The sequence below is a fragment of the Manis pentadactyla genome, chromosome 7 (assembly GCF_030020395.1).
Source record: "Manis pentadactyla isolate mManPen7 chromosome 7, mManPen7.hap1, whole genome shotgun sequence".
NCBI lineage: Eukaryota > Metazoa > Chordata > Mammalia > Pholidota > Manidae > Manis > Manis pentadactyla.
The window spans coordinates 6,958,395-6,979,843 of NC_080025.1; the positions used below are offsets into that span (position 1 = coordinate 6,958,395).

General features: G+C 33.6%; 1 long non-coding RNA gene across 1 annotated transcript in view; it reads left to right on the forward strand.

The window, feature by feature from the left end:
* The window catches only part of LOC130684411 (uncharacterized), a 206,912-nt gene extending 185,822 nt beyond the window's left edge, over positions 1-21,090 (forward strand). The window contains exon 3 of the long non-coding RNA XR_008998676.1: positions 20,982-21,090. This is a non-coding gene — a long non-coding RNA (uncharacterized LOC130684411). The remainder of the gene's footprint in view (positions 1-20,981) is intronic.
* Positions 21,091-21,449: the final 359 nt, after the last annotated feature.

Consider the following 21,449-nt stretch of genomic DNA (forward strand, 5'->3'; position numbering starts at 1 on the left):
GTCCATCAGTAGATGAATGGATAAAGAAGAGGTGGTACATATACACAATGGAATATTACTCAGCCATAATGGAAAAAAAGAAATCCTACAATTCACAACAACATGGATGGAGCTAGAGGGTATTATGCTCAGTGAAATAAGCCAAGTGGAGAAAGACAAGTACCAAATGATTTCACTCATATGTGGAGTATAAGAACAAAAGAAAACTGAAGGAACAAAACAGCAGCGGAAGCACAGAACCCAAGAATGGACTAATAGTTACCAAAGGGAAAGGGACTGGGGAGGACGGTGGGAAGGGAGGGATAAGGGTGGGAAGAAAAGAAAGGGGGCATTACGATTAGCATGTATAGTGTTGGGGGGGCATGGGGAGGGCTGTACAACACAGAGAAGACAAGTAGTGATGTTACAGCATCTTACTATGCTGATGGACAGTGACTGTGAATGGGGATGTGGGGAGGACTTGGTGAAGGGAGGAGCCTAGTAAACATAATGTCCTTCATGTAATTGTAGATTAATGATACCAAAATAGAAAAAAAAAAAGAAGCCACAGGACCACAGGAGTTGATTAACAAGCAAGTGATTAACATGTTAAATAATGCAGAGGTACAAAGAAAAATGAGAGTCATTTATCTCTTTAAATGTAGCAGAAGGATTTCGATAGAGTGGTAGGGTCAGAAAAGGGTCAGAAATCAGATTGCAACAGCTCAGAAATTACTGGGAGGTCTAGAAGTGAAAATGATGAGGATAGATAAAAAAAGATCATTTTTTAAAATATGAAGGCAACACACATCCTTGTTGGAGAAGGTCATGGGGGATATAAGGGAAAGGGAATCTAAAGGGTTGGTGGATGAGTCAGGGGTTCAAACTTTCAAAATGTTATGATGACCTGGTTGATGCCTTGTTACAATGTTTGTGATTAATAAGATGATCACTTAAAATGAGACTAAATAAACAAATAGCAAGAGCTATAAGTTTATTGAAATGTGTAATGATGTATCGAGAGAAAATGTAGTGTGTTCAAAAAGTCAAAAACCAGAATGAACTTGTTTTTTAACAGCTTTATTGATAACTAATTTTCATACCATAAAATTCACCTATTTAAAGTGTACAAGTCAGTGATTTTTAGTAGATTTGAAGAGTTATGCCGTAGCTCATTTTGCTACTTAGCTGCACCCTCCCACTCTAGTCATAGGCAAACACTCATCTATCTTGTTTTCTATAGATTTATCTATTCTGGGCATTTCCTATAAATACATTCATGCAGTATGTGGTCTTTTGTGATGGACTTATTTCACTTGGCACAGGGATCTTGGTGTGTGTCTATGTTGTAGCATGCATCATTGCTTCGTTCTTATTTTTGCTGAATATTATTAGATGCATGGATATGCCACATTTACCTAACCAGCCATCAACTGACAGCCACCTGCGTTTTTCCTGTTCATTTTTTTCTTTTGAATAGTGCTACTATGAACATCCATGTACAAATCTTTGTGTAGATGCATGTTTTCATATTCTTGGATATATGATTAGGTATAGGACTGCTGGGCCATGTGATAACTCCAGGTTTATCTGTTTGAGGAACTGCTAGGCCATGTTCCAAAGTGGCTGCACCAGTTTACATCTCCTCCAGTGGTAGGTGAGGGTTCCAGTTTCTCCACGTTCTCTTTTTCCCAACCCTTATTGTTTATTTTTTTAGAATGAACTTGATATTACACTATAGGTAAAGTACTTTTTCATATAATATGTTCATTATGTTTTTCTTTAATGTTAGATACCTTTACTGTAATGTGACCCTAAATTTAAAGCCATCAATTCAATTGTTGATCAGAAAAAGAGCTACCATAAATTCAGTATACTGATTATCTCTGGGATTCCATGTTTAGGGGTTTGCAGAGCCCGGGGCAACTGCATCAGAGGCTGAGTCCACGTTACAGCCAGGGGGCAGCAGTGTCTTTGTCATAGTGCTTCTGTTAAGGTTGTGCTATGACCCTGGATATTGGCTAGCATTTCTTATTCCTGTACTTTATGGGAACCTAGTTCTTCTACCTGCTGATTCTAGGAGCTCCTTTAAAACCCTTCAATGCATATCTTTCCTGTTTTAATCAGTGTTCCTTGTTTGTAACTAAGAATCCTCAGCTGCAAATCTGTGCAATGTTTTCATCACTGGCGAGATAGGACACAAAGGCCACATGTGATTTTTATGGAAAAAGTGATACCAAATCAAATACTATTCAGGAAGGCTGAAGGCGAACCCTGACATCTATCCAACATAAAAAGACTTTATCTCAGAGAGGTGAAAACTGTTCTCACAAAAATCTGTGTTTGTAATAGTCCCAAACTGGAAATGATCAAGATGTCCTTTAGCAGGTAAATGGTTAAATAAACTGAGGTATATTCATACCTGGAGCACTACTCAGGCCTCAAAAAGAAATGGACTATTAAATATGAAAACACAACTTGAATGAATCGCCAGGGAATTGCACTGGATGAAAATATCCAGTTCCAGAAACTTACATACTGCATACTACTACTGTAAAACATTCTTGAAATGACACAAGTTTAGAAATGGACAGTAGATTATTAATTGTGAGAACTCAGGAATGAGGTGTGTGGCAGGGAAGGAAGTTTGTAATAAAAGGCAACATAAGGGATCCATGCATTGTTCTATATCTTAACTGTATCAATGTCAACATCCTGGTTGTGATAAGTGTACATCGTTTTGCAAGATGTTGCCATTGTGGGAAACTGAGTACAGGTACACAGGATCTCTCTGCATTATTTTTTCTAACTTCATGTGAATTTTTATCTCAATGTAAAAATGTTTATTGAAAAATATATTGAAAAGTGTGTGATTTCTGAGAAAAAGATCTAATCTACAATGTTAGAACTTTATTATTTTGATATATATAGTTTCCAAAACAGAATACATGTCATTACATATCATGCAGAGTTGTTTATATTGCACTAACAATTTTCTAATTATAATCAATTTGAGATACCTTGGTTTCTGGGTGCCCTGACTGATAAATTATTTAGCTCCCTGACCCCTGGGGGTGAGACATAAAGAAAATTTGGAAAGAAAGAAAAAAAAAAAGCCTTCTTCAAACTTTACCATTCATCCCAGATCACTGACATTTCATTTAATATTTTGAATATCGAAGAGAATTGAAAGCTACATAATTTCCCTTCAACAAGTAAATGAAAGAACTAATAAGACTGATGAGTATGTGCATAGTAACAGCATCAGTGAGGAATAATCTTGAAGGAGCCCAATTTGAAAACTTCAGGGATCACTGATTTTTTTTTTTTAGTAGAAATGCTACCTTGCTGGTAAAAACATCATTTGGAAAAAAGAAATCTTGCATTGTCCCATGCAGTGGAAACCATTATAGGCTTGATAGCATGTCTGATTTTCACTGTTTGATAAAGAAGGAAGCCTCAACTCTAAATCAGGATCTTTGATGAGCTGCTTTGTTATCAGCGTCTGACAAAAATTCTTAGAAGTGTGTGTTTTTTACTGTCCTGAAATTTGTCAATATACTTAATATAAGGACCTTCTTAAAAGTTTTGCTAATAAATGAAAGTCACCTTGGTGAAATTCAAGCAAAATTTGTTTTTTAGAAAAAAAACATATAGCATAAGTCTCAGGACAATGTAAGGAGAATAAATCTGGCTTGAATAATACTTGGATTACTTGACTAAAAAGTTAAAATCACCTTTTTTTAGGCTGCGTGGTCATCATAATAGTGATGCTGAAAACAGTTTTGAGCTCTTCGGGCTAAACTACCTTTGTGCAAGAGATCGGAGACAGATGCCTGTTCAGATTTCTCAGTGCTAGAATTAAGCTTCATGTAAGCCAGGATCAAAACTGGCAAAGACTTGTCATTTATCAACTGGCAGACACTCCAAACATCTTAAAACATTGCAAATAATTCTGAATATAAGTTCTTAGATGATATCAAGTATGAAATATAAATTTGTAACCTTTCCTACTACTGATACAGGAACAGTAAAGAGGAACTTGCTGAAAATAATCTTGAATTAGGGACAAAAATAAAAAAATGGGCATGGCTTCCAACTTGCAGACCTGCAGTCCTTTGACATAGGCTACAGTGCCCCGGCAGTGTGACCAAGGCGACTCCGGTTTTGTGGGGGTTTTTATGTGTGTGTATGTGTGCATGTTTTGTTGTGTTTCTTAATTACATTGTCTTTACAGTTAGTGTTTGCTAACTTATATATCAAAATGAAAAGTCGAAGTGATGAATAAAAAACAAATGATTTTATGGTATTGCTGAAGAATATGATTCCAGGTCTATTAAAAAAAAGAAAAATACTACATGGTGTCATATACTCATGCATGTTTTTCAGTTCTTAGGGAGTTTGCCATGATACACCAAGACATTAATAATGGTTGTCTCGGGGGAGTGAAATTGGGGAGAACAACCAGTTATGTAGCTCTTTAACTTTTGTAATAAAAAGTATTAAATGTATGTGGACCAGAGATGGCATATATTTTGTCAAGACTTAGTCTAAGACTTGAACATTTCAGCTTCTTTTTTAAGACAACAAGCTACAGAATCTCACAGAAATCTACTTTTGCACAGAAATAAGTTTTTGTTTTTGAAAAATTTAACATCATTTTATTTTCAGAAAGAAGCAAAAAATCCACTGCATAAAAAATAAAAAGACATAATTGTTTATATTATTAATGTATCCATGTGAAGAAATATCTTTCCAAATGCAATAAAATAAAAAATCTGGTTTCAAGGTTTTTTCCTTCCCGGGCATGGACCTTTATGTAATAGATAGTCTCAAGGAGAATCAAGGCTCCTACTGATTAGTAAACACTGAAATACAAGATATCTAAGGGAGATCTTCATCTTATTTATAATTCCATCCACTTGAAATTTCAAACTGTATTGTTTCTAGTCATCAAATAGCAGATCCCTTCCAAGTTCTTCACTCAGTGTCATTATTCTTTTTATTTTATTCCTTTTGTTTTACTTGCCCCCCAACCCCAGAACAGTAATCTACTGTCTACCAAGGGACAATATACAATCTAGTTACGATTTTTAGCGTGTGTGACCTGCTGTCTCCTAAGGCAAAAGGAAACTGGCTGTGGACTGGAGTAACAAACAGTATTCATGACTGAAGAACTACCAGTATTATCTATTAATGGCTGGGATGGCTCTCCAAAAAATAGATAGAGGGGCACAGAGACACGGCTGTATCATCTTCATCAGTAATTTGGATTACATAGGTACACGTTGTATCTATTAAAGGTCCTATTTTCATGTGTATTAAAATGCTAACAATAAAACATATCACCGAAGTGACTATTATAATCTAGGGTCAGAAATAGAAATGTTTAATAAAAGCAATTCTGGGGGGAATGCAAATGAAAGAAAATTAAAGTGCATGTGAGTGGATGCGGGAAAGAGCCTAGTTCCCCTGGCCTGGCCAGTGTGCTGGCCCGTCTGCAGTAGGGAATCCCTTTTTTCCTTTCCCCAGAGGAAACGGTGGTTCTGTCGATCTAGTTATGTAAGAGTAAGATGTTTAAAGACATGATAGTGTGGTTTTAAAATTAGGAAATAAATTCAACTCTTATAGATGAGATATTTCAAACAGAAGAAAGGCTAGGTCACTAGATCCGATATCTAAATCTCATTTTGTGTCCTAAAACCAGTGTGGCCCTGGGGATGTCACTGACGTTCTCTGGGCTCAGCATTTTCACTCTGAAAATTGAGGGAGCTGGAAAACTTAGCACAGTGTTAATATAATATCTTACACCTAGAATTTCATGAGCCTCCTTAATGCAGTAAGTAATATATCCATAGGCTACTTTTTTCTTTCTGAGAAGGAATACATATTTAAAAATGTAACTTTAATGCGATACAAATTTTTTACTGTGATCAACATAGTAATAAAATTATTATAGTTAAAAATGACTAGAAAATATAACATTAGATTTTGGGTTTATTGCGAATTGTATTTCTACAGAAGTAAAAATTAAAAAATAATAAAATATGCAAGTGATTTACACAAAAGCTTACTTGATGTAGTAATATGACCATGACTTTTTAATTCCACTAAAGTAACAGCAGATAAAATATAGGTGCATCATGCAATACTGTTAGGTTCATTTAGGCAAAAATAAAGAATTGGAGCTCTTTTATTAAGTGCATTGTATTTCTTAAAATGTTTTAAGATATCACATAAGCCTTTTAGCATATTTGCTAATAATTAAAGGATTGGACAAAATAGTCCTTGTGTATAGTTTTTCATATTGCTGCATAAGCCATTGAGTAAGAATTCACTGGGAAAGTAGTCTAGTCCAGATTTCCATGGTCATGCAAACTATACTGGAATATCGCTCCAGAATTACAGTGTTGCTTGGGACTGCCTAAGTTTGACATTAACTTTTTTTCAGTGGAACAGATTCTAGCACAAAAGCAAACAGCAGGTTGAAAAAGACGCAAGGAACGCAGCTTTGAGGGAAGTTTTATGCTTAGAGACAGAGAGGAGTGGTTTGAATTTCTAAAAGATTAGAGAATAAGCCACTTAGATCTTTCAAAGTACTGAAATAATCGTTTTTAAGTAAAAGCAAGACTCAGAGCTTCTGAGAGTTCAGAGAACTTCGTCCTGGAGCTATGATACAGCCGCACCAGCGATTGCCAGATATTGCAGGGCACTCTGTCAGCTGTCAGTCAGGAAATAAGCCTTTCCATCAGATGGAAGCCTTCTGAATTGGAGCCAGTGCGTCACGCTGGGAACTCTCACCAGCCTGGGGAGCACGGGGTCCCTGGTGCACTCTGATTCATGCATACCTGTAAAGTCACCGCTGCTATGGGCAGAAGGAGACTGATAACAGTGCTGTTGGCAGAAATGCTTTCACACGATCGTTGCCTCCCTCAACCTACTGTCCCTGGCTGCAAGGAAGCAAAAGCACCAGGCTGTTCCCAGCAGAGCTCTCCTGTCATTGTGACCCCTTTAGAGGGCTGTTGCCAGAACCACCACTTGGGCCCTGCGCTGCTACAGACACCAAGGACACACAGTTGTGTTTTGAAGGTCCTGTCAATTGTTTGTCCTGTCCATTGTTAGTGTCTATCAGCTAATGCCTTCTCTGGCACATACTTGCTGACCAATTTCCCAGGTTCCATGCAACTGGATTTCCTTCCTGTATCAGGAGCCTGTGTCTCATGCCATGTTTTATTCCTTCATATCTCTGGGCTAATTATTTCATCTTCATTTCACTTTATTTTTAATCCCACAAAGTCCAATTATATTAGATTTGCTAGTATTAATTGGTAAAAATTTGGATATTATTGTTCGGTTGAAATTGTCTGCACTTGTAACTTACTGAAAGATAGGATTCAAATAAAATAAAATCAGGGCATGATATGATACATTTTATGACATGATATTTGCCAATAAATTTAATTCACACATCAGGGGTTAGTTTTGCAAGAATTTGTATAAGGGCACCACAGAAAGGCGTGCATGGTGGACTTCAGTTGGTAGAATTCACAGATCTGCACATTTTGGGCAGTTTTGGTTTCACTGACAGTATGCCATAGTCGGTGTCCCAGTGACTGAAGAGCGTTACTTTATCAAGGTTTTAAAAGGACAGGAGAGGGTGAAGAATTTCAGAAGTATTAAAAAAGAATAACGAGGGCTGAGGAGATTTGTTGTAGGTGAGAGAATTGTGGAGACCTAGTGTCATTATGAAGAATTTCGTAGTTAGAATTTTGTTTGCTCCCAAAGTCAACATGTATGATAATTTTAAAACTTATTCCCCAACAAAGGCTTCATCCTGGGGTTATGTATATACATATTTTCCCTTCCTTTACCCTTCACAGGAGAATCAACACACAGAGAACAGACTGTACCTTATATGCCATGGTAAGCAACTAGAGTTACCTAGAATATTGTTTGAATATAAGAGCCTTCAATACATGTTTATTGGTTACAAAAACAGTTATTCCTAGGGATTTACCCCATTACTTGATTTTAATTTTATGCACATATAATTTTATGTTTGCCTTTCTTTGTTACTTTATTTATTTTTTATCTTTCTTTTTCTGTGCTTTTTTTCTAGTACTAGTCTCACTATTCTGAAAACAAAAAAAGGGATAATTTCCTTCTAACTTTATGGTGGCTTCCATTTTATCCCCATCGAAGTCAGAAAGACTCATGTTATGTCACTTATTTCCATTGCACAATCCCTGAAGAGGCAGTGGGAGGTCTTTGAAAAATTACAATGCCAAAGTGCTTTTCAAAATATTTAAAGATGTAGTTTTTAATAGTTCATGTGATGAACAAATTTCTTCTTAAATTCTCCAGAAAATACTAGATCTTATGGAGAGAGAAAATTGTAACTCAGCCCATAGGATGTGGCAACTGAAATGTCTTGTGTTATTATTTCCATCTCTGAGATATTGTTTGTTTCTACTGCTAAAGTAAAGAAACATGATAAAATATATTCACAACAAAGGCCACCATTCTGTTTCTGTCTGTGGAAGAAAGGGAAGCAGAAAGTTTTCCTGGATTTGAAGATTGTGATTGTGAACTCACACAATCATTGTTTAGAATTTAGCAATGATCAGAGGACCAATAGGTGCTGGTGAAGAATAGGGTTTTGCCAAGTGCATTTCCACAGAAATTACAGCTTAAAGGGAGCAGAGGAGAAGGCTGGACTGCATACAGACCTATGACTGTTGGTTTGTGGCAATGATCATTTTACTGTAATGAATATTTCAAAAGTGATAGTTGCATTTGCTGTACATGTGGTATGAAAAATTTCAAAGCAGTTTATTAAAAATGCTATTTATTTTATGAGATTTCAAGTTAGGGTTGATTTTTCAAATTTGGAGATTAATGATGCCATTTAGAAAAACTGGCTCCCTGACATACTTCCAGTCTGTGTGCCTCTAATGACCACACGGATAAATACACAGACAGCATACAGTAAGAACAAAAATCTACTTTCAGTATAGTAAATATATGTTCAAAATGTGGGTAACCTATGTTGATGTATTTTAAACAAGTCCCTAAATGGTGATAAAAGCATTTTAAATAAATAATTATTTTAGTGCTAAATACATTGTGAATAAGATTATAGCTATTTCAGTGAGGTTTTAGTTATTTTTTTTTTAAGTGATAGGTGGTATTCTGTATTGACTTAACTATGCATGTTTTCCAGATGTTTTTCAGTTGTATTTAAGATTCTCCTTCCTTTGATTATGCTTTAATTTTAACACCTACCTGGTACATCACTATTTAACTTGTACTGTTTTACTTTGTGCAACAGGTTTGATGACTGTGATATATTGTCATTATAATTCATACTTAAGATATTAATAAACAAATATTTGTCTTAATACCAAATCCAATTTTGAAAATAGAAACAAATATTACCATCTTTGAATTTAAACAATTAAAATGTATATAGGTTCTGGGTTCCTTTTAAGGTGCTTATTCATAAAGCAATTTGTTATACAAAAGTTGTTAATTCTCATTTAGATAGTTTTGCTTTGGAAGGTAATTATTTTGATAACTTTTCATTATAGTTCAAAAAATAGGTAGTAGGGCTTTAGAAAAATGATTCTTAGTCAAACAAGGAATTATTCCAAACCTACAATGGAAATGTTTAAAGTATCTTTAAAATAGACCCATTCAAGGAAAATAAAATAATTAGTGGTAGTAGAGATAATATAATGCTTTACACTATTGCTAGCATCAGCCATTATGAGAGTAACAGTTTATACTCTATTCCCTCAATCCTAAAATGTCAATATCTGTAAAAGGTACCATTGATTTAACATCAGCTTTCCTGGGGGAAAAAAACAGAATTGGCTTGCAAGTTTCTTTTAAAATCCATTGCAGGATGTGTCCTAATTTAAGAAATGTTAAAGTGTGAAGAAATATTGGTATTAGAATTGAGAAAATGTAGTGATGCATCTGTGTATTTACTATCTATGATATTGCAAATGAGACCCACAATTTTGCAGCTGACAGCTTTTCATCCAGAATAAATGTCTTTACCGAAAGCTGCTGTAGTTGCTGAGGTTGTTGTAAATATGTATATAATAAGGAATAATAGATGCAGTTTGATATCGAATGGTTGTATGACCACTTTTCCCTCTAGTCAAGTTCGTAAAAGCATGAAATGTATTCTGAGTTATTTTCACTGTATTGTAACATCCAGGTTCTATGTCTGAACAATGTTTTAAGATGTAGGATGTTTACATATAACTTTGAAGAAATAAAAATAATGAGAAGAAATAAATCATGATAAAATGAATCCTTAGTACCAGGGTTTTTCTCCCCAATAAAAGTTTGTCATGAGCAAAGTTTTAGATGGAGAGTGAAATCTTATTTTATGAAATATATTGATTGTATTATATATGTATATATTTAAAGTTAACATTCTTGATACTTAGCATACCATAGAGTGAACCCCTATGACAAAAGAAAATGACATTTTAAATGAATTCGACCAAGTGCATTTATTAGACTCTGAAGGCTTCTAGAAATAGGATGAATAGTTATGTTGCAAGAAAAAGGCCAGGTTATCCACATTACTTTTGCCTTGGTTGTATTATTTGTATGGCATTTACATAAAATATTTAAAAATTTGGTAGTAATTCAATTTACACATGATATCCAGATAATGATTTCCAGAAACACAGAGCCTTGCTTACTCTAAATGAACACTTTAATTAAAATATAGTCAATTCAATATTTACATTGGCATACACACATACGTATCTTCAGTGTCAGTACAAAATTGCCACTAAACTATTATTTTTACCTTATAGACAGATGCAAAACAAGCAGAATGGAATGAATTCAAATAGTCTTAAACTAAGCCTGTCTTATAGGTGTAATTAAGTATGCAACAGCTTAAAATACATCTGCACCATAAAAGAGGCATAAAGGGTATTCGAACTAACAATTTGACATTGTAATTGTTGTTTTTAAGATTTCTCCATGGTCTCTGCACATGTCAGTGAGTTTGAGTAAAGATTAAAGCTCTTAATTTCACTTACTTTCAGTTGTTTTTTGTGATCTGAGTCGCAGTTATGTTTATTTATTTATTTATTTATTTATTTTTGTGTGTATCTATAAATAGAAGATTTGTAACTGTAATCAATAAGGGCACGGGAGCAAAAAACCAGTCTTTTGGACATCCATTTAAAAAGGCAATTTTTCAAAAATTTTGTTATTGCACAAATAGCAATTAGTAGTAAAGGATATAATAAAAAAGAAAAATCCACCCATTTTTCACTATTTTAGTAAATTGTTTCCCTTGTCCTATTTACATGTATTCTTTATATGTGTTTACTTATAATGTGAATACAATTTTGCATTCTGCTTTTTCAGTATTTTAAACTTTAAGACTCTTGCATGACTATCTTTTGCAATAGTTAAGTAATTTTCTTTTGAGATGATTTTAAATATTTAGAAAACAACTAGACTAATGGAAAAGGAACTAGATGCATTTCCATTGTATATCATGACACAGGAATAGAACTTAAAAATAAGTTCCTCTTTAAAAACCATTATAATAGTACATACTTCATATTTTAACTCTTTGTATTGATGTTGTGTGTGACCAGGATATTTCGTGTCATGGATAAAAAAGAATGATGAGATAGCAGCTATCAAAAAGCAAACTAAAACCAGATATCCACAGACAAAGAATAAATAAAATATCATAGGATATAATATTCAGACATAGGGAGGTGCCAGTATTATAAGTAGGAGAATGAAGAGGGGTGAATGAAGAATAGATGTTGAGAGTCTCTTACTTTAGTTTAATTGTACTATATTCACTAGAAAAACAAAATTTTTCTTTATATGTTTTAATGCTTTGTAACTACATGTTTCCTTTGAGAAACTTGCTAGTTACACTCTACATTCTCTAAATTGGCAATCTATACCCACTTTCTTTTTTTGTTTAAATCAAACATAGATTTACTAAGGCCTATTTAAGTATGCATTAGTATTAAAGGTGTAATATTTGTGTTAGTTGAATTTATATTTGTGAAACATGGCTATTTACTCCTAATGTTACAATATTTTGGTTAATTATATTAAATAAAACTTACCTCTTTTACAGTTAATAATACTTATCCTAATGACACCTTTAATGAATCTGGCATAATGCAATAATCTCTTGGCAATTACTGATTTATCATTCTTGTAATTCCTATTTGATTATTCATCTAATGTGTGTGCATTTAAATAATGCATATGCATATGTATGGTAATGGTAATGGTCTAAAATATAGTAAGTAGAAATGTTTCTGTTTTAAATGCCTCTCAAGGATAAAATGTATGTCCCCTTTAATAACCATAAGCAATTATTGATTCCATTCCCCTTTGGTGAAAAGGTCTAGTTTAAAAGCATAGTATCTTCTGCATAGATGCGTATTATCAACAACTAAGAAATCTGGGGATTCATTTTCTATGTTTACATAAACAAATGTTCTGAATTTCAATTATAAGATATATATTTATTAAATTATTTTTACCTCCCTGGTGGCTACTTTTACCTTATTGAGTAGGTACATTAAATACTTCCTTTCTGTGTATCATGATCCACAACAAGAAGATTAAATGAATTTGATAAAAGTAATACAATAACAAAACTCACTGGATCCAAAGGTATAATCAATAACACAAGACTAGAAATTAAATAACAAACTACTCCCAGCCTAATTGTTTTTAAAGAGAAAACCCTCCTATTTGCAATAAATATGAAATATTTTCATGGAGATTGTATTTTTAAAATATTAGAAAATATTTGAATACCTCCTTGCTAATACATTTTTAAAAATATGGATCACATTGTTAAACTGTATAATTTATTCAAAAAAGAAATGCTTATACCTAAAGAAGTTATCAGAAACTCTGAAAATGTGTAACCCTCAATCCATCATGGGGTTCTGTTAGCCCCAGTATCTACATGCTGACTGGTCTGGCAAAGCACACATTTAAGAATAGTAAGGAAAATCTGAAAATAGGAGTAGAAGGACAAATAAGTAGGAAAAACCCAGAAAGCCAAGAAACTGGCCCTGGCATTTAGAGAGATTTAGTTTGTATTCAAGATGTCTTTACAAAGCAACTGTCTGTTTATTGTGGGGAGGGAGGCAGGGAAAGGAATACAACAGTGTTGAACCCCCAACTTGCAAGTAAGTTCCAGAGAGCTTAAATAGTTAAATGTTTGCTATGTTTATATTATTTATAAACTAGAGTGCATACATAAACAAAGGCAACATTTAGGTAAATATCCAAAAACACATTTCTTGTAACAAAATTCAGAAATGATAAATAAACTTAAATGGATTTGACTAATTAAAATATTAAAGTTAGTGGAAAGAAAGTAGTGTATATATATGCTTATGTATGTATATCTATATCAATTTAAGCATATGTGTATATGTAACAGAAAATAGTGTTAGTAAACCTAATGTACACAGAATTTTTCTAAAGCAATGAAAAAATGTCTAACAACTCATTAGAAGAATGGGCAGAGGAATAGGGGAAGAGGTTAAAAAAATTAAGAACCGCATCGTCTAAAAGATTGCACCTCAATAATATTAAGTAAAAACATAGAATGATTAATGATGACATAAAAGATAAGTGTTAACTTAATGTCTTCAAATACATTAGGAAGGTTGAACTTTGTAATAATTTATCCAAATTGGAAATGTGCATGCCATCTGCCATCTGTCCTATCAATTCCACTACTTGGACTTGAAATGGGTAAAATACTGGACTGATGTTCAAAGAGACATAAAGGGTGTTCATCTTGGTGCTGTTTTTAATACTTAATCAAAAACACATTTAGTATCATATGATGGAATATACATGCTAAAAACAATCATGAGATTATTGAAATGGATTATTCAGATCAAAGTTTATTAAATTGGAATGGTGACCATGCTCTATTTTGTTCTATAAAAGGCACATCATAAAATAGAACATTCGTAGTTTTGTAAAGTTAAGATTATTAATATGATGATCTATGATTTGTGAGGGAAAATATCTGGTAAATCATCGAAGTATAAATCAGGATAATGGGGGAGGGAATTCCTTTATTCAAAATATAAATCAGGGTGAGATGTGTGAGGGAGAAGGATCATGCTACATAGTGTGACTGGGTCCCGAGAGGATGATTTGAGGTCACTGGAGGGAAGCAAGAGAGTAAAACAGGAAGATGTGAGGAGGGAAGTTTCTGGGAAGACAGTCCTTGAAAAAACAAGAAGCAAATGTTAAGGCCTAATGGCAGAAACATATTTGTTCAAAACAAATGATTCAAAATATACAAAAATATTTAAACTGTTAAATGGAAGAAAATTAGGATTTCTAACAATTGGTTGGGAAGACTTGCCACACTGATCTGTGCTTTAGAAAAGGCTTAATCAAACCCAAGTACAATACTAGTTTTACCTGTACAGTTTACAATAATGATCATCCCGTGATGTCTAGTAACTTTTAAACCAATGCTTAATCTAAGTAATCTTAGTCAGGGAATATCTTTCTCTAATTGTGCCTAAGTATTCTTAGGTTGAAAGGTACAATAATTTAATGACTATGGACACTCAATTAAAGGAAGCAACACTATCTATATAGTTCTGTATTATTATACTCAAAAGTAAAAGGTTAGATAGTGAAATGAGTACTGCATTGTGCAAATAAGTGATCAAAATAAATATTTGTCATTTCCCAATTTAACATTTTTACCTGCAAAGAACATTTAAGATGTAAAATTTGCTATGTAACCGATAAAAATTGCAAACAACTGTATGTCAGCTCTGAGTTATTTTAAAATCATTTTTCTTTTCTAATTTTATGTGAAGAATATTTTCTTAAATGTAAGGTAATACATAATCTTAGTGAAATATGGTTAGCTGGTAAATATCTATATCATTGAATAAAAATGAAATTGGTATTTTTGTTTCTTTTTGAAAGTAAACACTTGAAAAGTTAAGTAAAATCAGTTCATTAGCAGTACAGTTTCCAAAGCTCACTCTAGGATGTGAAAAACTTAACACTGCATCAACTAGTGCTTGAAAACATTCATTTACAAACAACTTTTTTCGAGCAATTACTTGAAGGCACAAGACTTTTATGAAAACTCCTAAAACATAATCCAGCAATCAGAGCTTGTATATTTTTCAGGAAGTGAAATACAGATGACATGAAAGTGCATGAAAATTGGAAAGTATTCCCAAATTCTCCAAAATCACAATTCATGCTTTTTCTCATTCAGTCCCAGTGACTGTGCAGACACGTGAAAGGCCAGAGAAGGATCTGAGACCTTAAGCATGCTACTCACAAAATTACTGTTCCCTCGGGTGACTCTCTAACTTTCAGGTTAGCCCTGCTGACTATGATTTGTGAAACCATTGTCAGAAAATAATGCATCTTCAACCTATTCAACATTTTGACAACTTTATCGTTTTGGACCAATGTGAATTTGGCCTTTATCCTCCAATTCTCAATCTTGCCAGCACTGTATCTTTCCAGGTAGATCCTTGCAAACAAATTATTTGTGCTTATTTGGATATTAAACTGTAAATGTCAAGGTTTTATTTTTTCCATTTACAAAGGTTTTATCAATCCCTGACCTGAAAAAGGTTAGATGAAATCTTAGATATTAAAACTGCTATCCAGCAAAGATCTTACAAAAAGACAATTCACATAAATAAGTCATGATTAAAAATTCTTAATGTGGAAGTGACATAACTCTTTGAGGTTATAATTTGTGCATTTTTCCAAATTCTTAATCAATTGCTTGATTTTACCATGCAAAAATAGGCAGATATTTTTATGTTCTCTTTCTATAGCATCTGAAGTTTGTGAGTAAATGTATGCATTTAAATTTTGTACTGGCTGGCATACTGGGTTTTGTGAGAGCCAAGAGTTTCTTCAGTAGTCAAGAGAAATATAAAATTACAAAGTAAACACAAGAAACTAGCAACAAAGAACTCACAAAATTTCCTCACATAAAATTAATTGTAATTAATGGTCAAGTAAAACATATTCTATGTAGACATTTTAATGTGAGATAGTGATGTGAAAACAATGTGTATACGAGATGAAGTTACTTAAATTTTTCAGAATTCAGTAGCAGCTCACCCACTTTCGTGCCACAGATAAATACAGTAATTGTCATTAACTTGGCCTACTTGGATAGAATAAATCTAATATCCTACAAATATTTCCTGTCCAACTTAGGAATTTACTTGATGTTTATCAGTGCAGTGCTTGGTAGAGGCTCAATCATTTATTTATTTTTACATGAATTGCATAGGATTGTATAGAATCATCTTACTTAAATATTGATGTGAACTGTTCAACATATAAACATTTTTGTACATTTAAATTTTGTTTTAAATATTCCTTAACATTTACCTTTGGAAAGTCATGAGTTATTTATATAATAGATATAGATACAGCTATAGATAAAGCAATAGAGAGTCCCTCATGTTTATGGAACCCTCAAAAGCAGGTTATGTTTGAACTGTATGTATTTTTCTGAGAGTCATGCAAATTTTTCATTTTCATTTCCCATGTGTATTCTATAATATTTAATTCAGAAATTCAGCATTTTAGCTTGTTGATATTCATACCATTCTTATTTAATTTTGCATGAATGAGATACTTCAGAGGATCCAATTTCTATCAAGTTTATTCAATATTTTTCCTTTTAATTTAAAAAAATATCAAATACTTGTACATTATATTTTTAAAAATTCAAGTATTGTCTGTAAGGGCTTATATATCATGGTATTCCTTTCATACTTGGTTAAAAATCTTACTATTTTTAACATAAATAATTCAGGCATAAAAAAGCATGATTTGATGGAAAGAATACATTGTGTTGTATTAACATTGTGACGAAAATGGGTTTGAGTCATCAGTAGCCAGGTACGTGACATTGATAAAATTACTTAGTATTCTTAGACTCATTTTCTTATAATGCAACATGAAGATGATAATGGCACTTCTTATTTCATATTTGAATGAAAAAGCCAGATAAAATGTTGACCTGACATTCATTGATCAGTGAAGATATGTTAGTTACTATAATATTGCTGTTATTGTCATGCCAAATTGTGGGTCCTGATTTAGCTGATTATTTGGTGACTTCTGCTTTGGATGTCACTGTTTGAGAATGACAGGGACCATTTTCATGGCAGCGCTGACTCCCATAAGGCATGAACAGGAAGCTAAGGGGAAATGGACAGGACTCCCTGCATATTGAATCCCAAATTGGAAGTCAGGATGATGTGTTCACTTCTGACCATTATTTGTGTTTTTAGTGGTGGCATAGTTCCTAGACACACTTACCAAAATATAATGAAGCCAAAATGTAGATGCTTTGGTTGACAATTCTGAGAATTTAAATACCATTGTTAACATTGTTATAAGCAGACAATACACTACACCCAAATAAGCGACAGACAACTTATAAACAGGTCCTGGAAATCTGACCTCTTTCTTATATGAGAATGCTATCTAGAATCTTCTAATTTAAAATTCTTTGAATGGTAACTTTTTTTTTCACAAATTACAAATTTCTTAATAAAGTATGGACACTAGCTTCAGAAAACGTCACACAAGAATATCACAGGTCCACATGAAGACATACTTATGTATATGTCTTGATAAATAAAATAAATATTGAAATTAAATAACAACCTACAAGTAATAGTACTAAATGTTGGTCAGTCTACTAAAGCCTTTTAAGAATAATTTGAATGAATCAAACTGAAGAAGACTGGCCTGGTAGCAGCAAATCTCTCCCATTAACTCCTCCAGCTCCCACTTGTATAAAAAGCCTAGGTTGAGTAATAGCTTTAGAAAGCATCAAGGAACACACAAGAGAGTTTTGAGGTTAGATATTTGGGTTGCAAATAAAGTCACACAGAGCCTACTGTACGGTTCTTTTTGTGTTGTTTTGGGTTGTATTTGGGGGTCATAGGAACAAATTTAAATATGGCCTGTGAGGGGAATTAAAGAATGAGCAAGAGCCTTAATGTTTCCCAGAACCTGGAGTTCTAAGAGCCATATGACTTGAGTGGGTTCAGAATTCAGGAGCCACTTGGGTCCCAGTGCCAGCCGTGCCTGTGGAGCAGCAGGATGCCCACCAGAGACGAGGGTGGCAGAGATGCGACTCCTTGCGGAGAGCCAAAGAGACCGGACTGCTGTTTTCCACAAGCTCAGAGGCAGGGTGTGAGCAGAAGGCACGAGTGGGCATGCAGGGCGCAGTGAAAGACGCGGGGGTTTGATGCAAAACCTTTACTGTCCCTCATCCCCCCACCTTTGTTTATTTCTGGTTCCAAGTTTATAGTTTTGTATTCTCCAGAAGATAACTAGGTAGATTATAAGGTTGTCATCTTGATGAGAAAAGTTACCTCTTATGTTGAAAAACAATTAGTACAGTGATTTCACTGTGAAGTTCCTCTTTTGATCCTTGGGAGAAAATATTGCTACAAGAATCCTACTCTGGGCTTACAAAATAATCAATAACCTATTGAATATCAGGATGAAAAGTTATTTAAAAATTGATTAGTTTAGGGGCTGATTATAACTTTTACAAATGTTGGGTAGTGGTACCTGCTTCCTAACAGCCTCATTGACATTTCGGACAGCGCAGGCACTGGTGTCGGAGATCTGACAGTGAGCCCTTAAGCAGATTCAGCCTCCAACTATCCATAAATTCACCCACGTAGCGTTTGTAAATTTGCCAGCTAACTGGGATGCCAGCCTTAATGGAAACTGAAACATAAGACCCTGAAGGCCAACACATACTACCTCAGTTATCAAGCAAGAAGAATTTCCATGCAAAGTACCTTGTTAATTAAATTGCACACAGCTTATTAATCCTAATAAGGGAGGGACCAGTGGCTATCATTATTAGATCAAATGGGGAAAGTATTCATTCATTAATTATTCATTCATTCAGTAATTCAACAGATATTTCTTGAGTGACTCTAGGACTTAAAGGGATTGACACTTGGCGATGTTGAGCGCATATCTGAAAAACAAAACACGCAAACACACTGAGAAGATAGGCTAACTTAGCCAAACTAAGAACATTTTTCAGAGTATGTTTGAATCAAGGACATTGAGTGACAATTAGAGATTGTTGCACATGCACTCATGCATCCACATATACTATTTCAGTTCCTAAATGACCTCTTTCAACAACTGAAAAAGCAATGCCGTATCTATAAATAGGAACATCACACCTACACCACATTCAAGAGTAGACAAGGCATGTAAGTAAAAGGGATGAAAAACATCTGTCTTGAATGAGCCAAGGTATTATAAGAGGTCTGATGATTCATAGTCTCATAAATGTTAAAGCAAAATATTATTTCTAAAATGTGAGACTATAATGAAGAAATACAAAGTTTCAAAAAGAGATTATAATACAACAGAAGGAGATGAAAATCAAATAATCAGAGCCTAGGGGCAAATACTGAAAGAAAAGAAAATGTACAAAAAATTCTGAAATGAAAACATTTGGGATTCCAGAAATAGATTTTTAAAATTTGCAGTGATTGCCTGGGGCATGATGAAATAATTGTTGAAGTATTCATCAAAAAAATAAAATAGGAAAAACATAAATATAGAAGTTTCTAGAAAAGATAGAGTTGTAAGAGATGTAACAGAGAATACATATATTAAATGAGTCCGTAGATGGAAAACTAAACAGACAAAAGGCATATTGAAGTTATAACTGAAATTACTTCTGATTAAAATTCTTGATTCTGCAGTCAACTCAACCTTGAAATTTTATATAGATTTTTTATAAATATATAAATTGATTCTTTGAAGTTTCTGGATGGCAAGAATTAACCTTGATCAGGACAGGGGAAAGAGTCACACACAGGAGGTAAAGGTTATATTAAAAATCAGACTGGACATACCATCCAATGAGAAGGGAGGTGGGTTATCTACCAGCAAAGCTACTTAGCCCAGTGCTATCCGTTAGTAACTGCGGCAGAGCTAGCGATGTTGTTTTAGAGAGGCAGGTCTTCTTTTATCAAGTTATTTATTCTTCCAGATGCCTTCCCACACCGTGAGTGAGATTATAGGGTTACATCGGGTGGCTTCTACTACCCTTGTTCTCTGTGGCAATCTTGAGGGGTCACATGAAATGAATCCACCAAATTCTGACAGTGGGAGGTAGGGGTTAGAGAGTTACAGCATTAGTACTTAAAATACCTTGTATTTTTTTTTTTTTTTTACTAATTAAAGCCACTGTATCTCAACACTTTGTAGCTTTTACTATTAGATATTAAGTTTGTATCCCTGAAAACAGCCTAAAACAGATCATTAGCCTTAAAGAGTCTTTACATTGGAGGTCATGTCCATTAATGTTGGTTGGTTTGATTTCCATTCAATTCAACTTCATTTAACAAATTTCTCACAATACTTGAATGTGTATTCTTTTTGTTAAACATAATATGAGTATGTATAACTTAGTTGGATATAGAAGGGTAAAATTGACTTCCGTATGACTGCTTGAATAATAAAAGTTAGTTTATTAAGTTACCAAAATGTTGTCAGTTTAATTATAATCAATTAATTGGTGAAAATAAAGAATATATGTCCTATGTTTCTTAGTAGCCTAAATATACTTTATATATTTTATAGAAATACATGTGGTTAAGATCACTCTGAGTGTGTGGAGATTCATTTCTCATCTTTCTGGGGAAGTAAAAGGTGTGATATTTGGCATGGCTCAATACACATTTCAATATAATTTTGGTGGGCCTGATGATTTTTGCATCATATATAAATTGCATATTTTGAATTCTTTGTGGTATATTCATTCAGTCTTCAGAACTTATTGTGTTTGGGAAAATTATCATCCATTTTCTTCTTGTTTTACAAATTACATAGAAATTGTGCCGTTGTAGTTAATAGTAAGACATTTATTTTTTTTTCAGACTTGAATGCAGCGATCATGTAAATTAGAGAAAGGAGATAAGAATAACCTGAATATTCTTCTCATGTGACGTTTATTCTGGATGAAGCATTAAGACCGTTAATAGAGATATATTACTGTAAGTATTTGAAGTATTTTCTAATGAAATCAGAATGTTTCTATTTTTGTGAGTTGATAATGTCAAACATGTACACTTAAATGGAATTTAAGAATGACGTATATAGTGTAGGAGCAGTAATGAACAGAATGCTACAAATTCCTGAAACACTAGCTGGCAAGAGAATAGCAACTTGGAGAGAAAAAATTATCTTGAATAGAGAAGGACTTATTTAGAGAATAAATATTTGGTATAAACAAGTTAAGAGACAATATGACAATTGTTTGCTATGTCATGGTGATCTTTACCAAAATATATTTAATAGTGGGACTATTATCAGATTTCTGATAAGAAAGTAGAGTAATTATTAAA